The sequence below is a fragment of the Meriones unguiculatus genome, chromosome 16 (genome assembly GCF_030254825.1).
Source record: "Meriones unguiculatus strain TT.TT164.6M chromosome 16, Bangor_MerUng_6.1, whole genome shotgun sequence".
Taxonomy (NCBI): Eukaryota; Metazoa; Chordata; class Mammalia; order Rodentia; family Muridae; genus Meriones; species Meriones unguiculatus.
In genome coordinates, this window is record NC_083363.1 from 51,071,287 (window position 1) to 51,084,434 (window position 13,148).

The following is a 13,148-nucleotide window of genomic DNA, read 5'->3' on the forward strand; positions in this document are numbered from 1 at the left end:
CAACAAACTTGCATTTTTATTTAATTTTTCTCAAAATTATTGGGTATACTTATAAAATAAATGTTTAATAATGTTTTAATTTTAAGTGTACAAATGTTTTATGTTGCTTAGGTAAAAGAAAAGAATTAAATTTGCTGGCAGCATACAGACAGGAACATTGTTAATACAAACAAAATTCATATTATGAAAATTAAATAAATTCTTACTTAAATCTCTAAAAAGCTGGGTTACATGGTCACAACAACAACTAGAAAAGATGGCAAAAGTCATGTGATTAACTATCACCCATTTGGTGAAATTGAAAGCTATCTGTCTGCAAATTTCAAGTAACTCTTTAAAAAATGAATGAAGGGTATTGTTGTGCAAATCTAATTTCACAAATACTTTAAACAAAGACATATATATGGCTATGCCATCATTTGAGGATTACATTGTAGAGACTCAATAATACTGAGCCTGAACTTTCTGCCACGGGGAAAACACACTCTCTCATGGTTCCTGATTTCCACCTATGACTTCTTTTATTACTAACTGAAGTTGACAGCATAAGACACATAGGTTTTGCCCAGATGAAAACTCTCAGAAAAACAAGTTAAATAAGCTCATGTTTTATTTTGATGATATTTTTTTTGTGCCACAGAAATTACCTTTGCTGTGTGATGTAACCCAAATATTCCTGTGAGCCAATGGTTACTAGAACCATTTTCTCTATACATTTCTTTGGTTGTTTGATGGAAGGAATATGGTATTTTTTCCAAACCTATTAACCTAGTCTGTTTTCTGAGTGACCAGAGAAGGGATAATGGAAAAAAATGTTGTTAATTTAATTCATTTATTTATTGTTTGTGATAATAATAAATAATATAAATTTACTTTTTGAACACCAAATGTGAAAATATAATAGGAACAAAAATGTGCATTTATGGATTTCCTTTTTGATAATTTTTCAATCCACTCACTGCACACACTGTTTAAGGATGGAAAAACTTTACGTGCAAACCCTGATAATCATGGTAGCACTCCAGATATCTAAAAACTAGTCCGTGTGCAATCGGGGAGCTAACGGAAAAATGTGTTGCCTTAGGACTCCTAATGTGCACAGCCAATTCCCTTGGATTAGCTACCTTTTAAAAGCATAACTTTATTTCTCATTTTTCTGGAGCTTGGGACATCTCAGAAAAAGTGTGAAAGTTTAAATTTTTTGATATGTTCATCTTCATTCCTTGTGTAACATTTTTTTTTCTTCTGGAGTTCTTGTGTCAGAAAAGGATGAGGGAACATCTGTGAGCATCTGCCAAAAATGGTTTTATGTAAATTTTGAAGGCTGAACATTCATACTCTTTCATATTCCAAAGACTCCATTTCTTTTAAAAAATGTATGTATGTATGTATGTATGTATGTATGTATCTCTATATGCATGTATGTAGTGTGCATATGTATATATAAAGTATGTATTTATGTGTGAGTGTAGTGTGTGTATGTGTGTTTGTATGCATGATGCAGTATGTACATATACATATAGTGTGTATATGTATGTATGCATGGTACAGTGTTTTTATATATGTAATATGTATGTATATATGTGAGTATGCATGCATGTAAGCATTTCTGTGTATGTATTTACTCATTTTTATATTTTATATATATGTGTATATATATAATTATATATTATAATTATATAATTATGAAATTATATAATTATAATTATATAATGAAATTATATAGTGTGCTTGTTCTTATGACTCTGAAGGGCACAATAATATCACTCCCAGGAGCCATTTCCATCCTACCTGTGGAATTTGGAGATAAACTTAGTTTATCATAATTTCATACAAGCACCTCAACTCACTGAGAAATATTGATGGCCAGGTCCCACTAATCAATATATCATGTGTGAGTGAAAGTTTGAACAGATGAATTTTGGCAAGACAAGATTGTCTTTTGTGTGCATGAAAGCAAGTATGTGTGTTGGGGGGAGGCGTCTATGTGTTTATAATATGTATAAAGGGGGTTCATAAAAACATGTATGAATGTTGTGGAGTCTAGAAATCAACAATAAATGTGTTCCCATTTTAGCTTTCTACATTATTATTATTATTATTATTACTATTACTAGATTAAAATCTCACACTGAACCTGAAGCTGCTCCCTAATTGGATTAGTTTGCCTGATTGATGGGTTCTGTTTTTCCAGAGATAGGATTACATATATTTACATACATGCCCACATTTTTACATAAATTCAAGAGATCCAAAATCAGGACTGAATGCTTGCATAGCAAAGATACCAACCGAGTTATCTCTCTAAGCCCAGTGCGTTGTTCTGTCTAGGTATTAACAACCACAATATAGAGATCATTAATACAGGGGAAGTAATAGGATAATAAACTAGACTCTGAACTAAGGATAACATTTTAGGTGGGATTTAAATACGGAAATATATATAACTAGATGACCAGTGGAGGGATAATTTTAGTATTCTAAATGTGTTATGATTTAAAAGCATTTGTCAGGAGATACAATCAAGACAATCAACATAGATCTTGTGTCACAGGGATGCTTTTGTTTACACTTGGGTTCTTCAATTTTGAAACAACGCCACAGCCATCATTATGTTCTCAGTTGTTAATAGCTGGAACTATATAAAGCACATGTAGCAGTGGAAGTTAAACACGCGTTTATAAATCAGAAGAACGTTTTCACCTTTTGAAGAAAGGTGCTGAAACGTGGCTTTGTTTTGCCTGAATGTTTGCAGGAGGCGCCATACATCTCTTCCCTAATACTGTTTTTCTCCTCTTTTTATTCCAATTCATCCTGTGTTCATACAACTAATAATGCCTTGAGATTTTAACCTTTAGGAATAACATGCCTAGATGGCATAGTATAAAGCATTGCAAATTATTTAAAAAAAAATCCTCTTTCATTATTTTCTGTTTTGTTACATGATTGATTCACCACTGTTGCCATGGGTAGCAGTAACTAGCAATATTGACATAATATAGCTGCAAATGTCATTCCCTTGATAGAATTTTCTTTCACTTTTTTCCTTTTCATTGTCTGTTATCTACTTCCAGATGCTTCTTCTGCAATTTTTCTAGTTTCTATCAAAACAGATGTATGGAAATATGATTGTATTAAGGGAGTTTCATATATTTTCTCCTTATGTGTGATATTTGGACTTTTCATACCAGCTGATTTTATTTTTAAATGAGAAAATATTGCATTTTTATGGTTGTTTATTATTTATTTTTCTGTCTATATATTCATTTTTTTAAATTCATTTTACGTTACAATTGTAGCTCTCTCTCTCCTCTCCTTCTGGTCCCACCAGAAGGAGAGTTGTGGGCCAGTCCATGCATGATCCATGGCTGGTGCTTCAGTCTCTGTAAGCTGCCCTGAGCCCTGGTTAGTTGGCACTGTTGTTCTCTTTGTAGAGCTCCTGTCCCCTCCAGGGCCTCCTATCCTTCTCCACACATATCTCCAAGAATCAGTTCTCTGCCAAAGTTTGGCTGTGACCTCAGCATCTGTTTTGGTCCACTACTGGGTGGAGCATCTCAGGGGTCTTGTCATTATTAATGTCAGGGCTTGGCTCTCTCCCATAGGGTGGGTCTCAGGTTAGCACGGCATTGGTTGTAGATTTCCTCAAGCACTGCTCTATTTTTACCCCTGTGCATCTTTTAAGCAGAATAAATTTTGGGTTGAAGCTTTGGGGGTATGTTCGTGTTCTCATGTTTCCCTCCCTCCATTAGGATTCTTGCCTCGTTAGAGGGTGTCCTCTTCAGTCTCTATGAATCCTGCTACGAGGATTCTCAGCTAGAGTCACCACCATATCCTCCCAGGAGCCCACCCTGCTGTAGGTCTCCAGCTTGTCCCAGAGATGCTCCACCCATGGTTTCCCCTCTCTCTGTAGCCCTTGGTGCTCATGCCCCCACTCTACCTAGATCTGATCTCAACCCTCATTTCTCTCAGTGTTCCATTTCTTACCGTGTTACCTCTCTTCAACCACTTCTGCTAATCTATTTCCCCATCTGAGGGAGATTCAAGCATCCTTCTTTGGACTCTCCATAACACTTAGCTTCTTTAGATCTGTGTGTTGTAGCATGGTTATCCTGCAGTATATGGCTAAAATCTACTTATACGTGAGCACATACCATGCACATCTTTGAGGTCTGGTTTACCTCATTCAGGGTGATCTTTTCTAGTTCCTCCATTTGCCTGCAAATTTAATGGTTCCTCTGTTTTTAATAGCTGAGTAAATATACCACAGTTTGTTTATTCATTCTTCCATTGAGAGACATTTGGTTTATTTACACTTTGGGGCTATTAAGAATAAAGATGTTATGAACATGATTGAGCAAATGTCCTTGTTGTATGATGGAGCATCTTTCAGGTGTATAGCTGGGTCTTGAGTTAAAGCTATTCTGAATTTTCTGCGAAAGTACCAGATTGGTTTCCAAAATAGTGGTACACATTTGCACTGCCACCAACAAAGGAGGAGTGTTCCCTTTTCTCCACATCCTCGACATCATGTGCTGTCACGAGGTTTTTTCTTTTCTTTTCTTTTCTTTTCTTTTCTTTTCTTTTCTTTTCTTTTCTTTTCTTTTCTTTTCTGTTTTTTTTTTAATCTTAGCCATTCTAATGGGTGTAAGATGAAATCTCAGTCTTTTGATTTGCATTTTCCTAATGATACAGAGTGCTGAGCATTTCTTTTTTTAATTTATTTTTATTTTATTAATTACACTTAATTCACTTTGTATCCCCCCCATAAGACCCTCTCTCCTCCCTTACCAATCCCACCTTCTTTCCCCCTTCTTAACGCATGCTCCTCCCCAAGTCCACTGATAGGGGAGGTCCTCCTTTCCTTCCTTCTGATCTTAGTCTATCAGATCACCCCAGGAGTGGCTGCATTGCCATCTTCTGTGGCCTGGTAAGGCTGCTCCCCCCTCAGGGGGAGGTGATCAAATAGCAGGCCAATCAGATTATGTCAGAGGCCATGAGCATTTCTTTAAGTAATTTTTGGGTCATTTGAGTTTCCTCTATTAGGAATTCTGTTTAGCACTGTACCCCATTTGGGGTGTGGGGGGTTATTTGGTTTGTTGATGTTTAATTACTTGAGTTCCATATATATTTTGAATATTAGCCCTTCTTCATATATAGGTTTGGTGAAGATCTTTTCCCAATCTGTAAGCTGCCATTTTGTTCTATTGACAGTGTTCTTTACCTTAAAAAAACTTTTCAGTTTCGTGAGGCCCCATTTGTTAATTATTGATCCTAGAGCCTTAGCTGTTTGTGTTGTGTTCAAGAAATTGTCTCCTATTCCAATGAGTTCAAAGCTGATCCCCCACTTTCTCTTTTAATAGGTTTAGTGTTTCTGAGATAATGCTTAGGTCTTTGATCTACCTGAACGTGTGACCCAAAAAAATTCTACCAGAGAACAGTTATAACTGGTAACCTTCAGCAAAGTGGCTGGATACAAAGTTATCCTAAAAAATCATTAGCTCTCCTACATACAACAACAAACAGGCTCAGAAAGAAAGTAGGGAAACAACACCCTTCAAAATAACCACAATAATCTACTATCTTTCCCCCTCCTGTCCTGCCTATCAATAATTTCATTTGGAATAATCAATCAGTTATTTTGTTTTTATAGAACAGCATGACTGTATTGTTTTTTTTTTGACATAAAACAAAAACAAGAAAAAATTTCCAGAGCAAAATAAAACATTGCTACCAAAAGAAAAAAAAAAAGATTTATGCCTCTCAATGTCATTATCCTTTTCAGGGAGAGAGGTTATTTACACATGTATACACACATACACACACACACACACACACACACACATGTGCTTACATATACAAGAAGCAAAGCAAAAATATAATAATGATGACAGTGAGAACATGCGTTAAGTACATATTTATTATAAATTGGTATTAAAATTCTTGCATTATTTTACTTAATTCTCAAAAAAAAATAACCACAAATAATATAAAGTTTGTTTGGTGTAATTCTAATCAAGCAAGTGAAAGAACTGTATGACAAGAACTTTAAATCTCTGAAAAAAATTTTTAGAAGCTATCAAAAGATGGAAAGATCTCCAATGCTCATGGATCAGTAGGATTAGCATAGTAAAAATGGCCATCTTACGAAAAAGCAATATACAGATGCAATCCAACTCCCATCAAAGTGTCAACACAATTCTTTACAGACCTTGAAAGAACAATCCAAAACTTCTTGTGGAAAAACAAACAAACAAAACCTGGAAGTGCTAAAACAGTCCTGTACAATAAAAGAACTTTTGAGGTATCTATATCCATGACTTCAAGCTGTACTATAGAGCAATAGTAATAAAAACTGCATGGATACTGGTAGAGAAATAGACTGGTTGTGAAAGTGTTAGACTAACTTTGTAACCTGTATGTCTTCTAAAGCCTATATATAGTTTTGAGTTTTAGGTTCAGGTTAAGCTAAAGCCTCTTAGTACCTTCCCAGAGAATGGAGAAATGTGACCCTATCTGTGAGGACAGATAGAAAAAAAGTGAGCAAACAATGACCTTCACTCAGCAAGAAGAACGACCAGACCCTTGTCTTCGAGACAGTGTTTCTTAGTAACCAACCCAGAGGGCCCCAATTCTTCTTCTGAGTAGCTCCTGACCTCCAGCCAAGAGCCTGCAGCCCTAATCTTCAAGGATGAGCTAACCACCCCACCTTCAATTGCAGCTGCATCCACACTTGGCAGGACTGGCCAAGCTTGAGCACCTAAGACTAACCAATTATCTTACTTTATAGCTTCCTCATCCAATCCTAAATTGCCACAATTGCAACTTCAAATTTCCAGCAATTTTTCTTTTAAAAACCTAAGGCCTTTGTCTCCCGGTGCCACTCTTTGCTGACTGGCAGGGGTGACCCCATTGCGCAATGGTTAAATTAAACCTCTTGATTTTGCAACTAGTCATGGGAAGGGTGCCATCTTAAACTCCTGAGCTGTGAGACCCCAGGTTTTATAGTTGATCAATGGAAAATGAGTCAAAGACCCAGGAAAAAAAAAACAAAAACAAAATAACAACACCAAAAAACCGCATACCTAAGGACACTTGAATTTCACAAAGAAGCCAAAATCATACAAGAGAAAAAGAAAAAGCATCTTCAACTAATAGTGCAGGTCTAACTTAATATCTACATGTTAAAAATAAACGCAAATAGATTCATTTTTATCACCCTGAACAAAAATACTGGATTTTAAAATTAGAACAGATCACTATGGATAGGTTTTTAGTTTTATAGTACATTTAAATGTTTTGAACCTAGTACCATACTGAAAATTCAAGTTTAAACAAACAGAACAAAACACACAAAATAAAACAAAAATCATGAAGTTTAAATTTGATACTTTCTAAAAGAGTTTTGAGTGTAAGGGCTTTTCAGCACTATGTAATTCATATTTGTTTCTGACTTGAGTATTCTATGATTAATTGGGACAGGTGGTGACTTTAATTACTGCTTATTATCTTACATTCATCATGTAGAATTTTACTAAAATTTGTGTAGTCCCATGATTAGAGCTATTTTAATTGTTTGGATCATAATTCAATGAATGACATCTGTTATTGTTCAAGCAAATTTCTCATTTAATAATTGTGTTTCTCAATAAAGAGATGAAAAGACTAAAACTGTGTTTATTATAATCTATTTGTGCATACTTGGAATTATAAAAATGAGAAAATGTATACCAAAAGAATGATTTTAATATCAGAATACAAAATATATCAAAATTCAAATTGTGAAGGACCATTGGAGAAAAAGATTATGTAAATTTACCTATACTCAAAACATAGAATTTAGGGACTATAAATAAGTGAAACAACTCTAAAACACTCGAAGTAACGAATAATTAACTCCTGGGTTGGGGCTGGAGAGAAGGCTCAGCTTTTAATATCACATGTACCACTCTGACAACAGAGCAGATTTGGTTTTCAGCACCTATGTGCTCAGAACCCGTATCACCTGTTTCAGGGGGTCTGTCTCTCTCTACCATCCTCCATGCCATTTCCACTCAGGTGAACACCACAGCCCCTCCACACATGCACACACGCAAAGACACACCAAAGCAAAATGAGTTAAACAAAAATGAGTTAAACAAAAAAAGTGTTTCTGAGGATAGATTCACAAAAATTAATCAAGTGTAAAGGTTAAACACTTTAATAACATATTGCTTATTTTCACAGCAGCATTTAAATATCTAAAAGTCAATAAATGGGAGACCACTCAGGACTAGCCATGAGGTAAAATAAAATAATGGAGACTATTTAATACATAATGCAAGATATCATTGCCTGTAACATTATATGTTTTCTAGTTTCTGGTGGTTGTAGAGCAGGATAACATAATACTGATTGGTTGATTTAGAAAAACAAGAGTGATGGAGAGAAGAAAACAAATGGCTTTGCAATTAAAAAACAATCTTTACTACCAGAGGAAGTTTGAGAAATAAAATAAATCAGGCAAACACATGATCATTTAATAAAAATTGTATTAGTTGTTGAAAGTGTTTTTTTCCACTCAAACCATTAAAAGTTACTGTGCTACTTTTACTAAAATATAAATAAATAATTTTAAAGAGCTGCAACATAATGTTCATAGTTTATAAGAAAAATATAGTATTTCTTGGCCACTTGAAAAGACATGTATTTACTTAAATAAATTTTAATAGAACCTTCATATATGTCAGTTATATTAAATATATATCTGATGCATTAAGTCACAATTCTGTCTATCAATTAAGAAACACAAAAAAATTAGAGGCCTTCTTTACAGATATTTTGCAGGTTTGATAATTTGCATATTCAAAAAAGATACGAAGCAATTTATGTAGTAAGTCTTTCTAGGAATGAAAAGCCAAATTTATTTAGTAGACAAATGAAATATAGAAAGTTATCAGAAAACAAATGTTATTAAAAGTGGATGATTGTAAATCAATATGTGAAGTCAGTGTAAAAGTAGCTGTGAGATCATGTTACAAAAGAAATATATATTCATATTTGTTGGTGAAATGGTAGGTAAAGAAATTTTGAAATTTCAAAATCACAGAAGTAAGTTTTGAAATTTTGTTATGAATGTCCAGCAGTTGGCAAGGCATGAGAATGTCACAGAGATAGACAGTTAATAGTTTATCTTAAGGATGGAATAAATATGTCTACTTTTCAGAAGGTCTTGTGTCGTCTTTGTGTTGATACTGCCATGATAGACACAAAGACCCAATGAAGCTTAAGAAATGGGTTTATTTCCTCTCACTTGTGTAGTCTATTTCATGAAGTGGTCAGGGCAGGAATCTAAAAAAGAAACCTGGAGGCAGGACTAAAGCAGAAAGACACACACACACAATATTTTTTACCGGCTTGATGCATAGCTTGCTTGGTTTGTTTGGTTTGTTTTCTAACTCACGAATGGCCTCCTGTCTAGGAGTGGCTCCACCTACATGGTATGAGACCTCTCACATTAATCATTGAAGAAGAAATTGCCCACACAGGCTTCCTCATGGTCCATTATTGTCAAGGTAGTTTCTCAACTGAGCTTTCTTCCTCTCGGATGACTTTAAGTAGTATCATGATGACCAAAAAACAAACAACCCCCTCCAAGCAAACAAACAAACAAAAACAAAGGAGGTATACTTGTCCTCAGTAGGAGCATTACTAAGGATTTATAGACACAGTAATTCATTGTGGGCTTAGGTATGATTGCAGCATGATTCTGAATGTTTTGGTATTTAACTTAAGTTGATAGCCAAACCTAACAGAAACAAACCATTTTGTAAGGCTCACAGTAGAATGGATGCTGTAAGCTGCACTGTGCAATCTCTAATATAGGAAGAACAGTTAAATCCCCAGCTTCCCAGGGAAAATAAACACATAACATTTATCTTGCAAAAGCTTTTGCTGATATGTGACATAGAATTTAAGCTGCTCATTAGTCTTTTATTAAGGCAATCCATTTCTCTTGCTATGGGGTAGACAAAAGGATGCAGAAGTTAAAAAGACATTATTTTTTCTAGTACTAATAGAGAAACACTTAATACATAATGCACTTAACGTGCTGTGATTTACACAAAATCCCCCTGGGTTTGTTCCCAGCTGACATTTCTTGGCGTCTCATGGAAACCACGATTGGAACATCTGTGCTGTTACTGAACAAAGCACTTCCTAGAAGTTGTTCCGTAGCAATACCATATGGACAGAATGTTTTCACGTTTCTTCCATTCATTAGATGTTACATGAAAAGAGTTGTATAATTACTAAGAAAAAAAAAGCAAGATGAAATGGATGCTCTTGAATCATGCTCCTTTCTTTCTTGCAACTAATATAAATGGACTGCATTATATTTTCGTTTCCTACAAATTTATTGATTCTAAAAATTACTAACACTTCAGAAATGAATAAAAATATAAATATAAAAATGGAAAGCTACAAGCATAATAATAATTGCTAACTATTAGATAGCATCTAAAATGAGCCAAGCACTGGCCAAAACTGAACAGTAATTAACATGCACTATACACTCTGCCATGCTTCTTCTTGTAGTGAACTGAGGTATGGAAAGATCAAATATGCAATTAATTTACATAATAGCAAATTATTTGATGTGTTTATAATGTAATACAATATTCCACAGCAAAGCAAAAAAATGTATTGATTGAAAATGGATGATTTTTGGTTGTGAGCCTAGCCTTTAACAGCTGAGCCATCTCTCCAGCCCAAGAAGGGGAGTTAGTCTGATGGGGAAAGGATAGGAGCTCCACAAGGACCAAATATATCTGGGCACAGGGTCTTTTCTGAGACTGACATTCAACCAAGGACCATGTATGGATATAACCTAGAACCTCCACTCAGATGTAGCCTGTGGTAGCTCAGTAACCAATTGGTTTCCCAAAGTGACAGGAACTTGGACTATTTCTAACAGGAACTCAATGACTGACTCTTTGGCCTCCCCACCCCCAAGGGAGGAGCAGTCCTGTTAGGCCATAGAGGAGGGCTGGCTTTGCAGCCAGTCCTGAAGATACCTGATAAAACAGGATCAGATGAATGGGGAGGAGGTCCCCCCCTATCAGTGGATTTGGAAAAGGGCATGGTGGAGATGAGGGAGGGAGGGAGGGAATGGGAGGGAATGAGGGATCGGGACACGGCTGGGATACAGAGTTAATAAAATGTAACTGATAAGAAAAAAATAAAATTAAAAAAAAAGAATAAATTTGACACTTAATTATTTAATATCTCTTTTAATTGGAAAAAAAGAAAATGGGATGATTTAACATGTTTTTAACAGGAAAGATATGATGACATAAGAGAAGTAATTAAGGAAATACTCAACGCCCTTAGTCATCAGAGAAATGCAAAAAGTTCCTCTTCTAATAATGTAAACAAGAGACTTGTTCTATTTATGTATTCAATCACTATTCAGCCCAATCCCAGACCCCTCTCTCTTCTTCTATTTTTCTCTTTTCTCTTTTTTTTTTTTTTTTTTTTTTGTATGTGAAACACTTAAATAACACTTAAATCTCTTTATAGTGAGAGCAGAGATCAGTCTGCTCTTACAGGGTGTCACTTACCGTTACAAATCTTTAAAAGGCAGCTTTGGTTTTTCTTGAATTAAATATAGCCACCATCACACCTTTTCAAAGGCAGGGGGCGGTTCTCCTGGGCTCGTTTCTAATACCCAGTTCCTACACAATTGTAACCTGCCATGCCGTGATACAGAAACAAACCAAGACCAAAACCCGAATTTGGAAGTGAGAATTCCAGTAGTGTCATTTAAAGTACAGGAGCTTCCCTGAGTCACAGCCACACTGTTCAGATGAGGTCTCTTCTCTGTATCCATGGAGCGACCCGCTCTGCAGTCGAGCTCTGAGCACTTTAGAATACACCCAGACTCATTAATTTTTCTTTTTGACACTTAAAAGAGGACCACAGACACCCTGAAGCCAATCCACCTGGGAAAGTACCTTCCCTTCAGGCCTTTCTCCCACAAATGGCCCAGGCAAATGAAAAGTTACGAAAGGAAATGGCGGTTGCTCCAGCTGGTCATTTCAATATTGAAAATATCGATGAGACATCCGGAAACATCATACAGATGGATGTGGCCCTGTTTGAGATGAATCAGATTCACAAGAGGAGGATAGTCCAGAGGACAGCTCGCAGGACGGTTCTGGGGACAGCACAGAGGCGAAGAGGAAGACTGCGTCCGCTCTGAAGTCACCATGGAGAACATTAAGCTTCCAAACGCAGAAGGTGGCAGAGGCAAGATTGAAGTCTTGGGCAGTCCGGCAAGTAAAAAAAAAAAGCAGTGAAGTAAAGCATCTGAAAATAATCAGGCGCTGTTCTCTTTTTCTCTTTTCAAGACAGGGTTTCTCTGTGTAGCCTTGGCTGCCCTGGATTCAAATGGATGAGCCAGCTTCTGCCTTGCCAACAGCTGGGATTACAGGCATGCACCACCATGCCCACCACAGAGTGTTAAGAGTGGCTTCAAGTAACATAATTTTCATTTAATTTGTCTTATTTAAAATATTGTTGCAAATCTAATATCTGATGAACAGCAGAGTAGGCTAGATATAATGAGAAAGGTAAACATACTGTAATGCAAACTATTTCTATTGTCTTCTTATTGGTGACTGACCTTGTTTGCTTTCTTCCCAAGAACACAAATGAGAATCATACTTCAGTGTCTGATCATGTTTTCAGTTATTTGTTTAAGGAATCACTCAGCCATACCCAGTGACATTCATGCATGATCAAGTAAGCATGGACCTTTCTAAGTTCCTGCTTTGATGTTACTGAATGATGTCTCAGAGGCATAAAGACTGCATTTCTTAACATGGAATCATTTAAGAAAGTAAGAATTAGAGATTAAAACAATATGTGAAAGAACACCTTGTTAAAAAACGGTGTTTCTCCTAATTCAATATTATAATTCAATATCCTAATTCAATATTATTAAGTGAATTTAATATTTACCTTTTAAGACACACATTAGGAGTCTTTAAATAGACTCTGAATTTTCAGGCTAGAATTCAGCAAGTACATCAGTAAATTGTGGTTTACCATGTTCTCAGAGCCAATTTCAATAGTATTTTCTTTGTTCTGCTCTTTTCCAGAGAATACAA

General features: G+C 35.7%; 1 pseudogene; it reads left to right on the forward strand.

The window, feature by feature from the left end:
- Positions 1-9,478: 9,478 nt before the first annotated feature.
- Positions 9,479-12,335, forward strand: LOC110542985 (NOP protein chaperone 1-like; annotated as a pseudogene).
- Positions 12,336-13,148: the final 813 nt, after the last annotated feature.